This window comes from Hesperophylax consimilis, chromosome 13, assembly GCF_061612785.1.
Source record: "Hesperophylax consimilis isolate HC1 chromosome 13, BYU_Hcon_1.0, whole genome shotgun sequence".
Classification (NCBI taxonomy): domain Eukaryota; kingdom Metazoa; phylum Arthropoda; class Insecta; order Trichoptera; family Limnephilidae; genus Hesperophylax; species Hesperophylax consimilis.
The window spans coordinates 33504906-33528356 of NC_142848.1; the positions used below are offsets into that span (position 1 = coordinate 33504906).

The following is a 23451-nucleotide window of genomic DNA, read 5'->3' on the forward strand; positions in this document are numbered from 1 at the left end:
TGTCAACAAAGTTACTAAACATCTTTCGTCACTTCTTTCACAGTACCTGAAGTACTTATTTTGTAATCTTGTTAGGATATACAATTATTTAACTCCTTTGTACAACATAACTTTCTATGATAACTTGCATTTGCAATTGCTTAGTACATCACACTTATTATTGTATTTCAGAACAATTTACCCAAAACAATGTATACATGCGTTATAATGCCTTCGTGACGTGAATGAATAAATATATTTTTTACCAAATACGATTTTTTTTTAAGTTTGTTCAAACTCGAGCAAAGCCGGGTAACATTTTCTAGAAGACTTATTACCGTATCAATTTTTAAATTTAAACAAAGTAACCTTATTGATATAGGCAGGTACTGTAGATATAAATATTTTAATTAATGTGAAAAATAGGTACCTACACTACCATACACACGAGAGGTCTAATAAGAAAAACATAAAATTAATTGAATTGCTGAAGTTACCACTCAGTGGATTTACTTAGACTGTACGAAGTAAATATGGTTACCCTACTAACTGCTTAGATATTGCTGGTTGTGTGTACCTAATTTCAGGTGTTTGGATAGCGACAGGGCGCAGTGCTTGTGTAATGTGTAAGTGTGTCTCATGTCACATTTCCCGCGAATTTGAATGTCAGAAAAGGTGCGCGCGTTTAAGGTTAGGTACGTTTGTCTAATGTTATTCTCCACCGCACAAAAACAAAACAGCTAAAATAAAAACACTTCATAGCAAAGGGTAAAATATATAATATAGTGTTGCTTTAATTTTCAGAGGTTAAACGCTGCCCTTTTGGTATTGCTGAATATTTTTTCGAATTGCTTAAACCCCATTCGCCCATTCGTCGGAAAAGCGAGTTAGTTTCGTTTTTCGCCGCTAGTCGCGCCCCGCAGCGCTGTACGATCCGTCTATGTAGGAATGAGCGATTAGTTCAGTGTTTCACCGCGCCTGATAAGGGAGGGTGCTGACGTCACTGTTTCAAAGTTTCATAAGGGTTGTTTTAAGACATTTTTGCGGGTGTGCTTGTTTTGTTGTTACATTAGACATTACTTGTGGCATGTGTGTGTAACATCGGCTGTAGTCAGTGATCTGCCTACCCCTGAAGGGGTCGCTACGTTTCGGTAGCAACACGCGGCGTGTTCTTTTCGGCAGTTCGTTGTGTGTTCGTTGTACAAGTTTTCCACATATTCTTTATGTCCGTTGTTCTTTCGTCGTGTTCCGTTTGAATATCGAATGTTACCATTTGAGTTGTTTTAAGTGTCGACCCGCGCGTTGTTCCGCCAGGTAACTACAAAAGTTTTTTTTAAATATAAACATTTTAAGGAATAAAACTTTTTACAAGAAAACTATTTAAAAAACAGATTTATCTTGATGCAAGTAAAAAAACCTAACCAAACCGATCATCATAAAAACAACTTGATTTTGATTTGTGCAATAATTTATTTTAAAAACAAATGATTACTATTATTTGTTTCAAATGTTGTGAACACGCATTTAACCGTAAGATTTGGTGTCTCAAAGGTATTGCAATTGAATCTACCCTTTTTAAGTTGAAATTACGTAAAAGCAAGACGTGTATATTACGTAAACGTAGAACGAAGACACCATGTGTCCGTCATTCATTTTACGATCATTTAGTTGTCTGAGACCCTCCGTGACCTTCTCTGCTTGGTTACATAATGAATACAAGTCGAATTTAGCCTTTCTTTCTACCTTCGTAAAGACGAATCGATACCTTGGCACAAAGTCACCAAAAAATGAAAGCAAATATCACGGGTTTTTTTATAGAAAAAAACGATACACGAATCGGTACTTACTTGCGTATTATTTGACATCGTTTTGAATAGTATAGTATCTGTTCCGTTGAACCATTTGGGGTTGTATTATTTCCACTTAATGTTATGTAAGGATTATATTAAGATAACATGAGAATGTAGAGAATATATAGAGAATATAAAGGAGATGTATAAATAACCTAAAGTAATAATTTAAAATAGAGCAATTATTAGGTACCTACCGGCTAACTTAAATTAAATATATATTATTTTCTAAATGTTTTTGCAATTCAGTCTAATGTTTTGTTACGTACGTTTAACCAGTCAAATGTAAAAAATAAAGAAAGTCATTTTTTAACTAAAAATCTTTTGTTAAAAAGTGTAATCATTTGTTGTGAAATAATATCAACGCGTGTTGTTAACAAATGGCGGAAACCTCGATTCCGGTTACTAACGGAAGCTCCGAAGTTCCGGTTAAATTGAATATCATGTCCACAACATTGTTACGTAACGTGCTGCGTAATTTTTATCGGAAAATTTCAAATCATTCGTGCGATAGTCTTATTGACTATTGAGTGGGAACTGAATACTAACTGACTTACTGACTACCGACTACCGACTAAATAATTGATCAATTCGCCCGGAGTCGAAGCGGTTAAAGCCATTTGTGAGTTTGATTAATATCTCGCATTAAGTTTCTTTTGGCCGGCTAATGATCTCAACTATTCTTGGAACTGAAATTACAGCTTTTTTCAAAGATGAAATCGAAAATCGTTAGGTTTGTTCGGTTTTGTAGTATTTTTTGTGTAATCGAACAGTTTTATAAGTTTTTAAAAAAGAAAGACGTAAAAATATTATTTTATTACATGCTAGCTGTATTAGTCGTTTTTGTTGAATAAACCAAAGAAAATGGAATGAACAATATTGAGTCTTGTCTTTTCTTTACGGTGACATCAACATTTGAAAGCTCTACAGCGCATGATTAAATTTTGCACTAAAATATTTTGTTTTAAATGCTGCAAATAGATATACTTGTGCAATTTTAATGACTCCACATCTCGATCAAAGAGTTTTTACTGCTTCAATCTGATCACTATTTTTCTTTTAAAAATTATGTTTTTATTTTTTTGCGTTTAAAGCAAACCCCAAGAGTCCCAACTTTACTGACCAATGAGACTACGGTACTCAAGATATTTGGGAATATTTTTTTTATTTGACTGAAAGAATTGGGGAAGAGAGATATGGATATTGGTAAAACTCACAGAGATCATTTCTCATTAAAAATCAGCACGTTAAACTGAGTTTCGGTTGAATGAATTGTAGCGTGTTTATCAAATTCTTACATCTTCATTAACCAATGCAATGCATTTATATATCGAACAGAAAATTAATGTAGTATTTTAAATCTCATTCAATCTGATTATTTAATAGGAAATAACCTTACAAATAATATAGGAGAATGCAAAAAAACAATTCTGTTGCCTACGTGAAGATGTCTGACTTAGATCTAATATGGAAAAAAATTACCTATCTTCATTATTCGTTAACATTAATGTTATTATTTTTGGCGAAAGACATTCCCGTGTTACGAATAACCTGGCAATATTTGAAAATCTCCTACTACCACCAGAGTAAGTGGAAAATGTTGCTCGTTTTGTGATGGAGGACTTAGCCTGCTGAGGAATTGAACACACTACGCCTGAGTGGGACCAAACGCGATGCCAACTCAACCACTGACCGGATTATTGACTGTTTTATGCGACGATGTTATATCCTGTCAAGTCACAACCATTTTTTTAATTCAAAACTACGTTGCCGAAATAATCGACGTTTTTCACCGATTGATAATTGGATTTTTAGCACAATTTTAATATTTCCTAATGATACAATTCTACGACGACAACACTCTTTAGTAATTTAATATTAGTGTTCGTTTTCAATAAATAGATGTATGTTTTTATTATTATAAATTTAAGGAACTTGTAACTTCGTTTACTTATCAGACGTCTAAGGCATAAGCATAATCGAACAAAGCAAAGTAAATCTTTCTTTAGAGTATCATTTTTCTTTTCGTTTTCTTTCATGAATTTCAGCTTTCAGCTCTCTTTAAAATCGGTTAATGCATTCCTGAAAATTTTAATAAATTTTTAAAATTATATTTCATAAATTTATATTATCACTGTTCTTGTTAAAATGAACACATGCACCTCAGATAAACTTTAAACGGCCGTTTTCGTCAATAAATCTGTGGTGAACATTAAGTCAACCTTTGACTCAACTGCGCACAATATCGGTGACACTAACATGGTTTATCGCATTTTTCTGAACTTTTCAAAACATAAACTGTCTGTTTTAGTGTTTCAACTAACCTTCACTAAATGTCATTTTTTGCCATCTTACTAATGGCGAAATCAACCAATTATGGAATCCCTTCTTCTTTAGACTTTACCTTCGATAAGACAACGTATAAATTATAATATATTTCAATTTATAAAGAAAATTAAATAAAATGAAAAATTGCTTGTGACAAGTATGAAAAACACTGATTGTATTCAGATTATTTTGATGATAATTGAAGATGCATTAAGACAAAATATCATAAAAATAAAACATAATTCTTTTTACAGCAACATAGTATGTAGTGACAATTACATGCGATGTTGGTTTTATCCAAAAACAGACTAAAAACAAAATATTGAGCAATCGTTTCAAATCATCAAGTATTCGCGACCACTCAATGTAATACGTAGGATGGATTTAAGGGTAGGTGGTTGTGTGTTGATTGTAGGCTTTTAGGCTGTAACGGCAGAGCACTCAGGGTGATTGGTCCTCAAGGCTCTACTAATCTGTCAACACATTTAACTGTCCCAAATAAGGCTGCGAATTTTACTTGCTAACCGAAGTAGGATAGACTTTCGTCCTTGACAAAATAATTAAAATCGATCTGTGATACTTATCAAGTATCTTTGATTAATTCATTAATAAATCGAGAGCTAACTCCTTTTGATCGGTGAGAATCGTCTTACGTATTATGTTCATCCCGGGAATCTTAGATTAGAGTTTTTGAAAAGCTCGCGCTGTTAAAGTTTTATGGCCTTGGAAGCTGGAAGCTCCCCGATGTAAAATAATTTGAACTGAAAACATCGGCATAATTTTATCGCCGCTATAATTAATGCCATGGACTTAAAATATCCTCCAGGACCGTAATTTAAGCATCCCAGTTTGCTAAGTCCCGCTTGAAAATGACAAGATATTCAACCGGTTCCATTTACGCACGTAAAACGGGTTAAAGTTTCAAATAACCTGTTACTTTAAACCTTTGTAATGTCGAAAGTAAGAACGGGGTAAATAAAACAGTAGTTGCTGATGTTTTTTTAACTGTACCATCACATTTTAAAATGATGCAAGGTTTTGAGCAAGAATTATTAAGTTTAAAGAGATTATTCTGCTTCTAATTTAGTTTTAAAAGGTTTTGGATAAACCCCAGGTAACAATCGGCAAAATATATATTTATATTTTTTTATTTCAAAGTAAATTTACAATGGATGATACATTTTGAATGTTATTTCAACCGCCATGCTAGCTTGAAGCATTTAATAATAGTTGGTAAATTAAACTATACAGTATACAATTCCGATTCAGTTTGTATTTTATGTGATATATAATTAATTGAACATTAACAAGTGTTATTTTTTTATATGAATTAAGTCAATTGAATTCGAATATATTAAATTACATTAGTACCAAATTATTATAAACATTAATTACTCGCCCGAAATATCCATACAAATTGAAAATATCTCCCAGGAAAATAAATGTTATCCGTTGTGCTATGCATATAACCTCGTCTTATAAACATTAGTTTATCATTAAAAAATAAAACATTAGTACAATTACTTTGAATACAAGAGGATTTAGAGGAGCTAAGAGTTCAAGGTCTGACATCATTTTGTGGAAAGTTTTGATATTCTCTTTATTTTGCTGTTTTAAAAACTTTTCATTTTACGTACTTATAAATTTGGTATTTACAAAGAGTCTATCAGTCTCTCATATAGCAGCTATCAGAGGTTGAAGGGACAAAGGCGAAGTCAGGATTCTAAGGTTGGAGATTACACTTTTGTGGTATCAGGCCCTTAAAAGCTTTGTAATAACTTTTTGCTTGAAAATTACACTTAATGTCTGTATTTTAATATCCTTTAAAATTTTACATCAAAGATTACTTTCCCCGCATATTTCTTCCTAGCAAAGGTAATTTATTATTAAATTTATTTTGTGTTTGTATTAACGGTGACAAGTTCATCTGCTGTCATTAATGACAGTTGAATGATTCAATGAGGGGTGAAAATTGTATTTTAAACCATATTAAAATCACGGTGTGACGGTTATTGATTGTTAGATGAAATCGTTCAAGATAATAGCTCTTCTCTGCATAAATTTGTAGTCCGTTTGATAGATTCACTAGGTATCTGAAAGGGCGGAATGCCGTATATGAACACATACGTCAGGAAATGCTGTAATCATTCTACCACTGGTATAATATATACTGGTATGATTTGAGATTTCCACGACCAAAAGTTTTATCGTGATTTATTTTTGGGTTAATATGCCGAGTTGCGCTTCCTCATTCTTTAACCAACGTTTCGAACAGCGTTACAGTTTCCATCACCAGGACATGTCCATCATCGACAGCTGTGTAGATTGTAGTGAATAGTGTGTTTATGTATGTAACGGTTATACCTTGTTGTGGCCGGTATTTCAGTAGATATAGTAATTAGTAAAATTTACGTGGTTTTCAGCGTTTTGTTTTGTATAGCCGTCAAGTACCGGATACCAATAGCTAATATTAGCCCCGTTCTTCTTATTTCTATCCATTAACTATTTCTACTATTCTAGTATTTCAATGGAAATTGAAATAAGCGTCAATAATACGGTGACCGGATAAATCATCACAATGATAATTCATCACATATTTAAAAAGTTATATAAAGTCATGGAAAGTGATAAAACAAAAAATTTACTAACTGGGTTAAGTAGGTTAGGTTAGGTTAAAGAATTTTTTTTCATCGTCTCTAATGTCTTTAAATCACCTTTTAAAAGTGTGTTGAACTGTCACTGTGTTGAGTTATCATGGAACCCAATAATACATATTGAAGAGAAAGATACGCCAAACGCGTTCCAAACATTTGCAAATAGTTAACATTATGTGTTAGAATAAGTTTTTACTACTCATTATTATGAATATTGTAATTCCTCCCTCTTGTAATGATCTGCCCTTTCTACTTCAAACTTTTCCTTCTCTTCTTTCTACGATACATTTTCCTTAAGTCCCGTAGGTAACGTTTCCATAAGGCTTTGGTTATATATATATCCGGGGTAGGAAGGTCCTCCCTGCCGTCTTTTCTTTATTACACACCCCTTCAAGTGTGTCCATCCTAGTTTGTCTACGTGACGTACGACCTTGAACGTACTCATTTCACGTGACGGTTCAGTATAAAAAGGCTTCACCGAACGTTGTGTTGGGTTTTTGTTTCTCGGTTTAGAAACCTAGTTATTTATGTTTTGTGTGGTATCCCTTGGTTCTTTTGAGATAGAGTGAGTTGAATCCATTACCGCTGTTTTTCAAAACCATTTTATAAACCTTATCTTCTAAGTCGCCTGTTCACCCCCCCCTAGCTACTCGATTCTACCTATCGTAGGGTAATGTGAATATAATAAAGTGTTAGATTTTATATATGTGATATACATACGATAAATTTATGGTGTTAGTTGTCGGCGCCATCCATGTATATATTTTGGGAGGGGAAGGAGAGGAAAAGAAATGAATTTTTTTCAAGTTAAGATTGGCTCCTCCGCTTACCAAACAAAACTGATGGATGATAATTTGAGCAAGGCGATCGATATCTGCGTGTCTGGATATCACAACCGGCCGGGTCTCCCTTGTTCCAAATCGGCAACCTTCACGCCAGAATAAAGAAAACCAGGTCTCTTCACCAATTTCAGAATTGCCCCAATCTCAAACACCTCCAGGATAAACTACTTTACTGAGTGTAGAAGGGGAAAACCATAACATCCCTTTATCACGAATCTAGTCGCGAAAATGTGACACGCAAGGTCCTAAGTTACGTGCCACCTCCAGAAAACGTTGTAACTCCCACGCCGTCGGGGATTTACATCCCTTTCTAGGTCAATACACATATAACACACGACGATCTTGTCGACATTCTGCCTGCTTATTAACGATAGGTTGTGTGCCTACCCATTCAGCCAATTATCATGTGAGATATATGTAAGGTCTACTCGATATGCCAAATTTGGGATGAGGACTGTCTGTATTTTAATATTTGGTTCCAGTATTTATTTTATGAGGTTACTAGCATCCTCGTGTATTAGGTATGGGTAACTTCTACTGAATACCTATCCTCTCAGGTAAGGTATAAACGGATAATTGGTTTGATTTTTTGCATTTAATTTAAAGAGGCCGCCTACCTCTCGAAAGATACCTGTTGAGAAAAGTTGTTCGGTTGGTAGTTTTATTTCGGAGATTACCATCTCCCTCTTTCGACTTTAGATTTGTTTTTGTGCATCCCAATTCGTAACTTAGGAAGTCAAACAATAGATGAAAGGTATTAAATTAGAAGGTCAAATAACAGAAGAAAAGTTTTCATTTTGTTCCGTCTGGTTGTATCCGATCGCTTTCAATTTGGGACGGCATACGCTAGCAAAACTTCCCCTTTGACTGACTGTACTCCGCGCCTCTCGGCCTATATATGAAAAGGTCGTTGACTCGTCTCTCGCTCACAGCTGATTGACAATGCGTCTAGCGTATCCCTACTTATGGGAAGATTATTTGGGTTGCAGGCGTTGCAAACTCGGTTCCTGTACCTCGGTTGTATCCTATTATTATTAAAAGGGTCCTCTGAAATTTAATAAATAATATAAAAAAACTCACCCTGTTAGTCACCTCCAAATCCTCGTGTGAAACTTACCTGGTTACACTATATAGCTAAATCACTTTAATTTTCGACCTCCTCCCTACGCTTATAAAAGGGTAATTAAATATTCCTGTAAATAAAATTGTACCTCCCTAATCTGTTAGGATTCGAACCCACAGTTAATAATCTATTTGATTCTCTGGTTTTCGGTCTCCGTGGATAGAATGCCATCTCGCCAAATCAATAACTTAGCCCGATTAAACACTTCCTGCCTTTAAGTACATTCACTCTATTTTAAAACGCAATCAATGTTTTTATTATTTTCATGTTTTTAAGACAAGCAATCTAGTTCGAACTGTATACGAAATCACGTTTAAATCAACACAACTTTATAACACAATCGCGATTGCACAACACCTGGCGCCCCTGAGGTGGGTTTTTACAAAACGGCGCTCTACAAATTATCCAATTATTATTATTGTCATTATTATTAATTGTTTTCCCACTGAGTCGAATCACTTTCACTTCACACAAACACCGGATCAATAATCTTTCACTTTAATTCAATATTCCGCAATATTCTCTAATACCATTTGAATTCAATAATTAACTGCAATTTCAAACAACACTTCTGATTTGTATCCCTTTCTCGGGGCTGTCAATCCACCCAAGTTCAAACCTCGACTGTCCTCCGGTCTCTCCTTTCCCGTGGGAATCTGTTTACTCAAGGCCTGTCTGTCAATAAATCTTCCGTCGTTGTTTAAACAAAAAATTTTTTAGAGCACGTTATTTTATTATTTATCGTTTATTTTTGTGGATGTCCAAAACATCACAGCCTCCCTTTAGTTCTAAGCCCAACGGGTAATCTCGCTTCCTCGTGTTAGTCGATGGGATTAGAAATAACTATAGGTAATTTACGTTTCTCGAATACCTCTGTATTTATTTTTTATTTTTATTTTAAATTTTATTTTAATTCTTCCAAAATGTTGAGCGCCCCTGTTCTTCGTTTCTAACCTAGCATCTGTTTATTTTTTTGGTTCCCGTGATTATCGGCTTGTTCTACTGGTGAGTTTTTTTCCGCCCTCAGCTTTTTCAAGTGTTTTGTGTCTCTATGGGTAGAAATTCAATATGTCATGTCACACTTGTTTATTTTTAAACTCTGAGTTATTTGTTTAAACAGTGTTGTTTCACCTCAATACGTTATTTGTATTATGTTCGAGTGTTATTTATTTTCATGTTGATTTGTTTTTATTTTGTGTCCTCGGCGGTGATCCGATGGTTTTGTCTGTCTTTTATTATTTATGTCTTAAACATTCTCTGCCTTTTAGATCTGGAATAAACAATAATTGTTTACATTTATTATTCGACTACCATAATACGGGCGTGTGTCTAGTGTGGTAGTCGAAAAGCATGTAAAAACTGTACACATTAATATTTCATGAATAAAGAAAAAAAAAAAAAAAAAAAAAAAAAAAAAAATTCAAATATCAACGGTATAAAATATGCCATATACTTCACGATATCTGAATGCAATGTTTATTTTAGATTTGTCCCAGCTATCTTATTCTTGTGTTATAATTAATCCGATTTCGATGTTTGTTTATCCTTTGGCTTCGTTGTTTATGAACATTTTAGATGTTTTTTGTCGTCGCAATGAATTCAATGTTTTCCGGGTCTGTCTGTTTATTCTATTTTGCCTTTGAAGTACGATGTCTCTGTTATCATTTTTGACGATAGGTACCATTTCTTTTGCTGTTAATGTGAATTAATAAGGTTTATGAAATCCATTTTTTTTTTTTTTCAACAACAGTAATGAATTCAAACCAGCTTGTATATCTATCTCCTGGTCACGGCACCAGATGTAATGATCTGCCCTTTCTACTTCAAACTTTTCCTTCTCTTCTTTCTACGATACATTTTCCTTAAGTCCCGTAGGTAACTTTTCCATAAGGCTTTGGTTATATATATATCCGGGGTAGGAAGGTCCTCCCTGCCGTCTTTTCTTTATTACACACCCCTTCAAGTGTGTCCATCCTAGTTTGTCTACGTGACGTACGACCTTGAACGTACTCATTTCACGTGACGGTTCAGTATAAAAAGGCTTCACCGAACGTTGTGTTGGGTTTTTGTTTCTCGGTTTAGAAACCTAGTTATTTATGTTTTGTGTGGTATCCCTTGGTTCTTTTGAGATAGAGTGAGTTGAATCCATTACCGCTGTTTTTCAAAACCATTTTATAAACCTTATCTTCTAAGTCGCCTGCTCACCCCCCCCTAGCTACTCGATTCTACCTATCGTAGGGTAATGTGAATATAATAAAGTGTTAGATTTTATATATGTGATATACATACGATAAATTTATGGTGTTAGTTGTCGGCGCCATCCATGTATATATTTTGGGAGGGGAAGGAGAGGAAAAGAAATGAATTTTTTTCAAGTTAAGATTGGCTCCTCCGCTTACCAAACAAAACTGATGGATGATAATTTGAGCAAGGCGATCGATATCTGCGTGTCTGGATATCACAACCGGCCGGGTCTCCCCTTGTTCCAAATCGGCAACCTTCACGCCAGAATAAAGAAAACCAGGTCTCTTCACCAATTTCAGAATTGCCCCAATCTCAAACACCTCCAGGATAAACTACTTTACTGAGTGTAGAAGGGGAAAACCATAACATCCCTTTATCACGAATCTAGTCGCGAAAATGTGACACGCAAGGTCCTAAGTTACGTGCCACCTCCAGAAAACGTTGTAACTCCCACGCCGTCGGGGATTTACATCCCTTTCTAGGTCAATACACATATAACACACGACGATCTTGTCGACATTCTGCCTGCTTATTAACGATAGGTTGTGTGCCTACCCATTCAGCCAATTATCATGTGAGATATATGTAAGGTCTACTCGATATGCCAAATTTGGGATGAGGACTGTCTGTATTTTAATATTTGGTTCCAGTATTTATTTTATGAGGTTACTAGCATCCTCGTGTATTAGGTATGGGTAACTTCTACTGAATACCTATCCTCTCAGGTAAGGTATAAACGGATAATTGGTTTGATTTTTTGCATTTAATTTAAAGAGGCCGCCTACCTCTCGAAAGATACCTGTTGAGAAAAGTTGTTCGGTTGGTAGTTTTATTTCGGAGATTACCATCTCCCTCTTTCGACTTTAGATTTGTTTTTGTGCATCCCAATTCGTAACTTAGGAAGTCAAACAATAGATGAAAGGTATTAAATTAGAAGGTCAAATAACAGAAGAAAAGTTTTCATTTTGTTCCGTCTGGTTGTATCCGATCGCTTTCAATTTGGGACGGCATACGCTAGCAAAACTTCCCCTTTGACTGACTGTACTCCGCGCCTCTCGGCCTATATATGAAAAGGTCGTTGACTCGTCTCTCGCTCACAGCTGATTGACAATGCGTCTAGCGTATCCCTACTTATGGGAAGATTATTTGGGTTGCAGGCGTTGCAAACTCGGTTCCTGTACCTCGGTTGTATCCTATTATTATTAAAAGGGTCCTCTGAAATTTAATAAATAATATAAAAAAACTCACCCTGTTAGTCACCTCCAAATCCTCGTGTGAAACTTACCTGGTTACACTATATAGCTAAATCACTTTAATTTTCGACCTCCTCCCTACGCTTATAAAAGGGTAATTAAATATTCCTGTAAATAAAATTGTACCTCCCTAATCTGTTAGGATTCGAACCCACAGTTAATAATCTATTTGATTCTCTGGTTTTCGGTCTCCGTGGATAGAATGCCATCTCGCCAAATCAATAACTTAGCCCGATTAAACACTTCCTGCCTTTAAGTACATTCACTCTATTTTAAAACGCAATCAATGTTTTTATTATTTTCATGTTTTTAAGACAAGCAATCTAGTTCGAACTGTATACGAAATCACGTTTAAATCAACACAACTTTATAACACAATCGCGATTGCACAACACCTGGCGCCCCTGAGGTGGGTTTTTACAAAACGGCGCTCTACAAATTATCCAATTATTATTATTGTCATTATTATTAATTGTTTTCCCACTGAGTCGAATCACTTTCACTTCACACAAACACCGGATCAATAATCTTTCACTTTAATTCAATATTCCGCAATATTCTCTAATACCATTTGAATTCAATAATTAACTGCAATTTCAAACAACACTTCTGATTTGTATCCCTTTCTCGGGGCTGTCAATCCACCCAAGTTCAAACCTCGACTGTCCTCCGGTCTCTCCTTTCCCGTGGGAATCTGTTTACTCAAGGCCTGTCTGTCAATAAATCTTCCGTCGTTGTTTAAACAAAAAATTTTTTAGAGCACGTTATTTTATTATTTATCGTTTATTTTTGTGGATGTCCAAAACATCACACTCTGTGGAACAATAACGTCAGGTGTTTGACTTTGTTAGACATAATATGTCTAACAAAGTCAAACATAATATTATGTATTATAGTGGTATAAAAGTCAATGTATTAGTTTAGTCTCTCTCTCACATTCCAGCTCGCAACTAGATAGCACGCATGTGTAATCTCTATACGCAGTTATATAATAAACAAAAGTAATCTAAACTCAGAGTATCATTATTTTAATAATCACGAAACATTGATATAACACCGTTAACTTCTACCTATGATAGTATAGACTCTGGGGAATAAAGACAAAATGCAAAATTGGTAACTTCAAAACAAACAGGCTGTTAATTAAATCCTCGGAGAAATATTAAACAAAACATTTCAACAAAAATCAAGGTTATTTCTTTAAAGACAATTTTATTGTTTCTGCCAGCAGTAGGCACTTAAGATTGTTAATTATTTTTAATAAATTATAATTTAGTGACAGTCTTAATTTTAATCTCCAAGAGGGAATTAATTTCTTACGGTCCAGGTAATAATAAGGTACAGTCCGGTCGGGACAAAGGCGGTGGGTAGATAAAAGTTCTTTGTGACTTGACTTAAATGGTGACCGAATTTACGTGAAAAGCCATCTGTAATGTGGAGGGAAGTTTTCTGACGATAACGATACGGTTTAGAGGAAAATTGATTCTAGTAATTAAACTGTAAATTTATTAATAGTTTGTTTTGCAAATTAAACATTAAACATAGTTCAATATGGAAAGATATGCAAATATACCAACAAAATAAATTGAAATACTTATTTTATTTGCCAGCTTAGGTTTTCTTAAATGTGACCTCCGTGTTCAACTTGGGCTTTCTTACACGTGATCTCCGAGTTAAGCTTGGGCTTTCTTACACCTCACCTCCGAGAACAGCTTGGATTTTTCTTACACTTGACCTCCGGGTTCAGTTTGGACTTTCTTACACGTGACCTCCGAGATCAACTTGGGATTTCTTACATGTGACCCCTAGTTCAGCTTAGGATTTCTTTGTAAGTGGTTTTCTTACACGTTACTCTGGGTTCATCTCGGGCTTTCTTAGGGTAGGATTTTCTCACAAGTGACCTCATTGTTCTGCTTTTGTTTTTTTACACGTGATCACCGGAATCTGCAATAGACTTTCTTACACGTGACCTTCGGATTCAATGTGGGCTGTGCTACACGTGACCTGCTGGTTTATCCTGGACTTTCTTACACGTGACCTCCTTCAGAGGCGAAGAACTAACCGCTCCTCGACTTATTTTCTTTTTATCCATTTGCGAAAATAATATGTTCAAATGTGGAATAGTATTGACAAAAATAAACTCATTTTAAAAAATAACCCAAAGAAAATGTGGCGGAAAAGATTTGCTATTTTTATAATCTGCTTTAGTTTCCGCGCCTTTCTTCGCCTTGTTTAATAAATTACCTGAACAATATTTTACGTGAACGTTATATAAACTCACGTAGCTACTTCTGGCTGATTTCTATAAATACCATCCATAACCCAACATAAACGAAATGATAAAAAAAAGTCTGCGGACGTGAACGAAATTCAATACAATACGAATTAAAATACGAAACTGCTCGAGTTTAAATTCGAATCTGATAAGTGAAAAGCCGAGTACCGTCGAGAATAAATATCAATGTAAATTTCTTATTATTCGTGAAATTTTTCAGTGGCATTACGTAAGACGAATTTCAGTTACTCAGTTTTTGAATACCGAATTCCATTATGCAAACATGGCGGCGATCAATGGCTCCTGTATGTGGAGCATTCTGGAAAAACTGGCACCGAATCAGCCATGTTTTCATTGCTCCGTAATAGCCCAGGCCGTGCCAAGTGGTGCTATCCTTGCCACGTACATAATACACATGGGAACTACATACAAACAGTGCAAACTGTAGGTATTACATAGCAACTTCGGTTCTCCATATACGACAAACTGCGAGCTTATGTGATTCGATGTGTGTTACAACTGGCGTTTACATATTTGGCGATTTCTACATGGTTATTTTATTTATTTTATTTTTTACATTAACCATTGTGTAAGCAATAAGGAACATAATCTAGATAGTGTCTTAGATAAATACATATCTTATTTTAATTTTAATGTGTGACATCTATTGACCTCTTCTACAAGTCTAGGATGAATATTTATTTTTCAAATAACTTAATGATCAAATTTTCGTTTAGGAATCGCTAATATTGTCTTCAATAATTAAATATTACAATTTCAGATTTTACTCATTAAGTTATTTCAAAAATAAAAATGATTATATTGTGTTATGTTTATTAAATTAAAGAAAAATGGTAGAACTCGCCGACAACCCGCCTTGTGGCAGCACAGCGTGACTACTTTTTTTGTCATTATTAAAATTGTAGTAATAACAATGTTTATATAAAAAAAATAATTAACAAATAAATGATCAGACTTTTGTTTCACAAAATACGCCCATATCTGTTTTCTTCAATTCTTTTATATGTACGTGAATACCCCATTTCTTCATATATTTTTTGAATATTATGCTAAATATGTGACCTCCGCTACACCGCATGTCGGTTCAACATTTCTAAAGTTCGAATCTTGTCAAATCGTTAATATTGTGATTTTTTTTTGATACCAGACTAAGATATTATCTTTATACTATAATTGATCTCAAAAATAACCTAAATCTCGTTCATTTCCCATAACAATTTCTTCTCAAAATATCTACATAATATAATGTGTTTATTACTATTTACATTATTTTAGATACGTTTAATCTACCAACATTTATCAAACACGTAATAAAATAATGTTTTACTTTCTCGTTGCAATGTATTTAGTACATTTCAAAATACATGTACCTTATCATATTATTAATTACTTTTGAATAACTACAATAAAGTTCTGTTCACTCCACTTCCAATCACAGGCTAACACTTCCATGGAAGAGTACCATTAAAATCTCACAATATGTACAAACACAATATTAATACTATTTTATGTGTATTAGGTACGACGTAAAATCTTCACAGATGGTATTATATCTTTTTATTAAAGGTAAACATATTACCGACGGGAATTGAAATAGTAGCTCCTGATTTTTTATCTCAAAAGAAAATTTCAATTTATATTTGTGTTCCGGGTTTATAATTATTACTTATAACAGTTAGTTTTCCTTTGTGCTTTGCATAAAACTCCTTTCTTGTAAACATATGTTTACCATTAATAAAAAATAATAATATTTGACAAGTCAAAATATTTCACCACTAAATGAAGATATAATATATCTCGACGCCACCTAGTGAAAAATTAAGTATTTAACAATACCTTTCATAGAAACATAAATTTGGTCGATTTATGGTGAAAAAATTAATAATTGTTGAATGAAATACTAGTATTTATTTAAGAGTTTGGCGGTTAAAAATAATCCGACAAAGCGCGGTGCTTTCGTGCATCTGACCGGCAATCAGAAGGAGCGGGTTTTATTCCCGTTCAATTTATATTTGTGTTTCAGGCTAATAATTATTACTCATAATAATAAATATGATAGTGTTTTTTCCACGTAATGATATCGTCGGATTATGATACCAGCAATTATTTATGTTCGGTAATGTCAATAAACCATCTATCTACAGTTTCGACGGTCGCAAATCATATCAAATCCAATAAATTTGTTATGTACAGTCGTTTTACAAGTTTTTGAGTTTTAAATGGTTATTTACGCATAAAAATTTCGAGATTCATTTAATCATTAGATTTATTACTGTTTGTCAAAATTATAAAAAAAATTTCATTACATTCGAAACGAATAAAAGGAAATTTTTAAAATCTTTTCATTTTCAATGGTAACTTCCGTTTTTGACCATTCCGAAAACTGATAACTGAAACTGTTACAAGCGGGAAACTGGTGAATCTACATCACATTTGGAGTCGATTTTGTGGTATGACTTTTTGAATTTAAGCTTTCCTTTTGAAATTCTGTACTGGATAGCTACATCAAAACTAAACACCGAAAACCACATAAATAATTACACTGAAATACAACCCCTAAGAGCTTTAATGCACACAACAGTGCATCACTTCTACGTACATTAACACACATTGGCTAAATAAGAGGAAGCGCAACACGGCATAATAACATGAAAAAACTCAAATCATACATTATGAAAATTATTTGGTGCTTTATAATGCTGGGCTCTTATTTGATCTGTTTTATGAGTCTATATGATCAATTCATAGAACAAAAGTTGATTCAACTTTAGATTTCTATTCCATAGAAAAGCTTACTGATCCATCTTATTTCAGATTCTATGAAATAGATCACAGATTAGATCAGTTAGGATCGAACCTTAATTTCTCATTTTTGGAATTGGGAATAGTGTCCAAGCTAGTGTAAAATTCATATCACTCTCTTTACTTAAAATACTAGCCTCAGAAAAGTATCACTCACAATGAAATATGATTCTTATTGAAGAGCTATAAAATGACTTTTTTTCTTTTGAAATAGAAATTATAATATGTCACTGTCGCGCCACAAAATAAAAGAGCTTTTAATAAAATTACCACATCATAATGGGAGTGTCAAATTATCACGAAATAAAATACTTTCTGAAGAAATTATTATTAATTGGACCTGTCATATATTATCAAGCCACCTTGTCAGTTTTGTGAGTATATTTTTTGTGAATGTTTGAGAGTGTGACTTGCTGCTAATCAAAGTTAATTAAGTATAGCTTTTAAAGTGATTAAAAAATTATGTCGCAATGAAATATCATGAATTGCTTTCGTCATTTTTGGTAATTAATTTGATTTAATTGTTGTTACCACTATATAAGGGTACGTATATTACTGGAAAGGAAATAAATTGAGGTTCAGTTCGGCACTTCGGCTCGCGGATGAATACGTAGCATAACAAAACTTGTATTTGTTGAAATCCAGAAAAATCGGTTCCCGCACAGGTAAGACAGATATCTTCCTATATTTTCTAGTTTGAATATCTTTAATGTGTTAATAACTGTCTGCATCAGGCATCTGGTTGGTTAAAGATAATATTTCTAATCTTAAAACTGAGATTTGAGATTAAAAACAGGTTTCAACAGCTTAGTGTTTAAAAGTGTAGTCCCGGTAAAACAGCGATCCTGGGTTTGATTCTTAGTTGCGACCGTGAAGTTTTTTCTGTTTAGATTTATTAGTATTATCTTCTTGTAGTAAATTTTAGAGGCTCTCTCATTGAATAACCAATAACCGTTGGATAACCAATACCTCCGCCATAGGGTTTGAGGTGACCTATGGCGGAGCCACAAAATGCTTGCGAACTACCCCAAATGCTTTGAGATTCATGGGGTGAGGATTGTCTAGGTCTTTGTGACGGATGCGCTTCAGCAGGGCTCTCTTGACCCATCGCCTTGAACCACAGTCGGAAGGATGAATTGAAACATCCATCACTCCTGAACACTCTGAACCTTAGATTCCTACCCAACACTCATTTCTTTTTCATTCCCAGATCTTCTAAATCTTCCTTACATTACCTAATTCTTGTTTTGTCCTGCTGTTATTTTTATTCTACGTTTTGTCATCACTTTGTATAAAAAGTATATTTAGTGTTATAAAATCTATCTGTATTGGGTAAGGCACACTGTAGGAATAATTTTAAGAACATAAATTTTTAATTTGTTATAATTAAACGCCCTTGAAGTGAAATGACATTAAACTTCGCTATGTAAATGCCATGTTATTATTATAATTATTAAATATGAAAGAGGCCCTGAGGGAAATTGTTTTCCTCAGGGATTCTTGTGTGGATAGTGTAAATTTAAAACGTTGCCAAACATCTGTTTATACTCAAGTCTTTATAAAACAGATGTATCGTTGTTAATTTTATAAAATATTTTTTACAAGCCAAAATAAAAGCGTTTTTAAAATACAGTAAAAATTAACGTAGTGAATTTTGTCACTCTTAAAATAAATCGCACCGTTAACTTCGCAAGAAAGTTCTTGAGTCCTTATTTCTCAGAGGCACCGAGGCGATTCTCGATTCCTGCGAAGCCTTCTCGGTTGTATTTTACGACCGCAAATTCTTTATAACCCCTATTTGCAATTTAAAATGTAATTTTCTTTGTCGCTGTAACGATTTAATGTTGAATGGCACCAACTTTTACACCCGGGAGATTAGACCTCTTATTTATAATCCGTGTAATCATTCTCTGCCTCCAGATTACAATAAATGTTATTTATTTAATTAAATATTATATACTTTTTAGTGACGCGTATAATTTATGTTTAATATAAGTGGACTTTGTTGCGAGTACACTTACATTTTTAGCGTCCTTGTGGCAATAGATAGAATAGCTCATTATCAAGAATATTAACAGAAAGTTTTAGAAAGACAGAAGCGAAATCAGAGAAAATCAAATGAGTGATAATATTGTTCAAGGGATTTTTTTTTATTTCGGTTAACATGTTCTGAAGCTCATTTTAAGCAAGATGACAATTTTCAGCATGAAAGAAACATGTTTTGACCATCAAAGTACGCTTAAGGCGATGCACCACGTCGTGTAATATTTTAAATTGAGCCGCTATCAATAACAACCCTTACGTAGATGGCGATAAGGTTTAAATTCCCGCTTAACACAATCCGCCTGTTTTGATTTATGCAAGAAAAAAACATGGCCAAAAAGTGCCTTTTATTTTATTTTGTGGATGTTCAGGCATAAATATTTTTTTTTTCGATCATTTTATAAATAACTTAATTTGCCACATTATACAATGAAATCATAACCGAAAATGGATTCGTAAGTAGGAGAATTTGAACTTTAAAGCAGATTTCATAGGCCTTTACATTATTTATTTCTGGGCTTATAAAAAGATTTATCGAAAAAATACTCGATTATTTTAAAGGCCAAAATGTATTCTATTAGCAGTATTTAATTAAAGCATCTGAAACATTTCTAGGCGACCAAATTTTCAAACCAAAAACACAAGTTTTTCCATTACTACGTATTAAGACGAGACAATACCCTAAAATAAAGCCAGAATCTTAACGACGTAAGTGAAGCAGCCGTGCACAAAAATATGCGACGAGCGGCCCTGTTCCATTGGACAGACATTCGGTTGAATTTGCCCAATCAAATAAAGTTGAAATCTTAATGTGTCTGTAAATAATATTCTGCTCTCGGGCCGGCATAATGGTCGGCATAATTTTATTCTATACGGCCTAACGTGAGGTTTATTTTAATTATTTGTGATGAACTTATTACTTAAATCTCAAATGTTTCTAGAGGGATCCATCGGCAAGTTACTAATTCATCGTTTAGAAAAATAAAAAATTCTATTTTAAAATATTGCTAAATTATAAAAATCTCTCCAAATTATTCGTATTCCTGCTGAAAACGGGATTGTAGGCCATTGAAGAATGAATTGACAGGTATCCTGATAAACTTTAAGTAAAATACCAATGTTTTGTCACCATGTCCGAAACGTGTTCATAAAAGTCTTAACATTTTTGCATTTCGTCATGATATTTTATTAAGACCAACGCCGGTGGATGAACACGTGTTCCGAGATTCCGGGATGACTAATAATTTGAAGAGATTTTCAATAAATCTGCGTTATTAATTCTCTTCGTGCGCCATAGACAAACGATTTGTAAATTATTGTAAAAGATATCCCAGAAACAGTTTGTTTGTTTTTGCAAACACACAACCAAATCTGTTCGTGTGTCGTTGAAAACACACTACAAAATCAGTTTAATTTAAAATTGCTAATTGTTAAAACTCCGGTAAATCCTCAACTACCGTTATATAATAATGTCACAACTTTATTAGAGAGAAATCTCAAGAACCTTGATTCCACAGAATTATTTTGTTTTTAAAACATTCCGCAAAATTAGATCTTCTTTGTCTTTTTTCTCTGTTAACAGTTTGTCCCATAAATCTAAACCCTTTCATAGCCCGCGGTATCTCTAAATAAGAAACACCAGTTTTCGTTTCTTTATAACGCCTTTGTTTAATCTATGTGAATAGTTATAGCATTTTTATAAAGATAATTGAACAGAAGTTTTAATTTCTTTCAACTGTTTGTGGTCCAAATTGTCGGGTTTTTTACCAAGGTGTCGCGGGTACAATCTTCTGCTAGTTCTCCATTAATGCACAGTGAATAATATATGCTGGTTATAATGATGGAAGAAAAGGTAATAGAAATATTGTTAGGTTATTCATAACCTACTCTTGGAAATGTAGATGGTAGATTCAGAGAGGGGAAGATACTCTCAGCATCGCCCTAGTGAAAGATCACCAACCAGAATTGGAACGTCAATTGGAATGGTTTTAGACTATTTGTTGACCAGATATGAATAGTCAGGTACTTTTCAAACTTTCTCTTCCCCATCTCCTTCCCCTTTCCAGTACCTTCATCCCAAGAACACCCTAATTGGGGATGCCAGAGTCTCACTGACTCCGGACGGTTGAGGAGCAGTTGAAACATCTGTGCAGTATTTCCATAAAAAAAGGTATCATCGTTTCATTCATACTCTTTTAATTCCAACTCTTGCCATTACCCGACTCACGCATTAAATACTGTAGATCCTGCCATGGCTTCCTTTGACATCTTTAGACGAGAGCCCAAGAGATTAATTATTTATCCAAAGAAAAAAACTAGGTTGCATACTAATTGTTAATCCAATAAAATATCTAGATTCCACTTAGTTCAAGAAGAATCTTGCGATCATACATAGTGATAGCAGCCAATAAAATTTTCGCTAAGAAAATGAAGTTAATGTTGGTAGTTATACAGTTAAAAACGACGGAAATTAGGTCAGATTACCTCAGTAATCGAGCAGCACCCCGGCTAAGGTCGTTGGTTCAGTTCCTAAATGCAACCGTATATTTTTAAATTTTTCTGATTGAACAATTATTTATCCATTAATCCAAGATGTTTAATAACCTTTAATTCCATGTGATTTTCTAATTTCGTAAAATTAGTTTTAGTGTTTGATTATATTGCTAAAGTAAAGTTAATATCAAGTTTTTCGGAATAACTTTATTGAGTAAAACCTCAAATTGTAATATTTAAATATTGAAGACAATATTAGTGATTTTTAAACGAAAATCTGAAACAGAAAAATCAGAAAAGGAAACGGTTAAAAACGGTCCCAGATGTGACCGTTTCCTTTTCTGATTTTTCTGTTTCAGATTTTCGTTTAAAAATCACTAATATTGTCTTCAATATTTAAAGTTAATATCAATTGACAGACAATGTTTCACTCCCAGTATCAAAATAAACTAGCGAAGCTTTCAATAAATTATCCAACTACATACACAAATGAATTCAACTTTGAAACAATATTGCAGACTGGCGAACCAAATTATGACTTCGTTCGTTAGTCCTCCCTGAAGTTATGTATGCGCATTTGCTTGTATTGGACAACACAAAAATTGCTATCTGTTTGACCCAAATCCTCGACCAAACTATATAAGTATACGTAAAATTACAAAGGAATTCATAGCGATGCCCGATGGTGCGTTGGTGGGATAAATGGTCGATAGGACTTTATAATTTTGTACCGATGGACTAGATCAGTACCTACTTACACATTTTTGAATGTTAAGTCCGGTTTTAACCTTAATTAGTTACAAATGCGAGTGAGTAGTACAAATGTTTTTATGATTTAGGTAGCTAAATCAAGCCTTTTTTGGTATTTTAATCATTGTTTAATAGTAATTTGATAATGGAGGTTAGTAAATTTTGAATAAAATTAAGATTTTTAAAATTTTTTTATGTCACTATTAATTATTTCATATCTTAAAAGAGATTCCGTCAGTGATAAATATACTATTCATAATGAATTTCGTGGATTTTTTTTAATAACGTCTGCTCACTATATAGCCCTAAGCCGTGTGAAAAGTTTTTTGTCTATAAATATCCCATTTCAAATTGTTAAGCCCTAATAAACATATTTATAACAAGTTCAATATCCTGACATGTACACGTCTGAATTATAAAATTGTGGATGCAATTAAAATTGTTAGAAACAGTTTTAGCATTTATGGCATGAGGAGATCTGATGTGCATTAACTTGATTATTTGGCTGTAATTATTAATCCTATATAGAAAGTTGTGGGGTCCCCTCCAATGATGTAACTAAAGCTGGAATTATTGCAAAAAAAAAAATTTCATTTCAGAAACATACATGATGTACTATAACGTAGGGCATAGTATCCAACCTTGTGTTACGCCTGCAAATATGCTGCTTTTTGCTGCTACATATTTTTAATATGGTTATTACTTTATTACTTCTTACTATATAAATATTCAGAGCGGTAATGTGGTCAAAAGCGATAGGTTCCTACCAAGGCATTGCGGGTTCAATCTTCTGC

At 33.8% G+C, this 23451-nt stretch overlaps 1 protein-coding gene across 7 annotated transcripts in view; it reads left to right on the forward strand.

Annotated features, from left to right (window-relative positions):
• Positions 1-1113: 1113 nt before the first annotated feature.
• Positions 1114-23451, forward strand: part of Ih (hyperpolarization activated cyclic nucleotide gated potassium channel Ih) — a 738958-nt gene continuing 716620 nt past the window's right edge. For all 7 annotated transcript variants that reach the window (XM_089639037.1, XM_089639041.1, XM_089639039.1 and 4 more), the window contains exon 1: positions 1114-1293. The gene's annotated coding sequence lies outside the window, so the exon portion shown is untranslated. The remainder of the gene's footprint in view (positions 1294-23451) is intronic.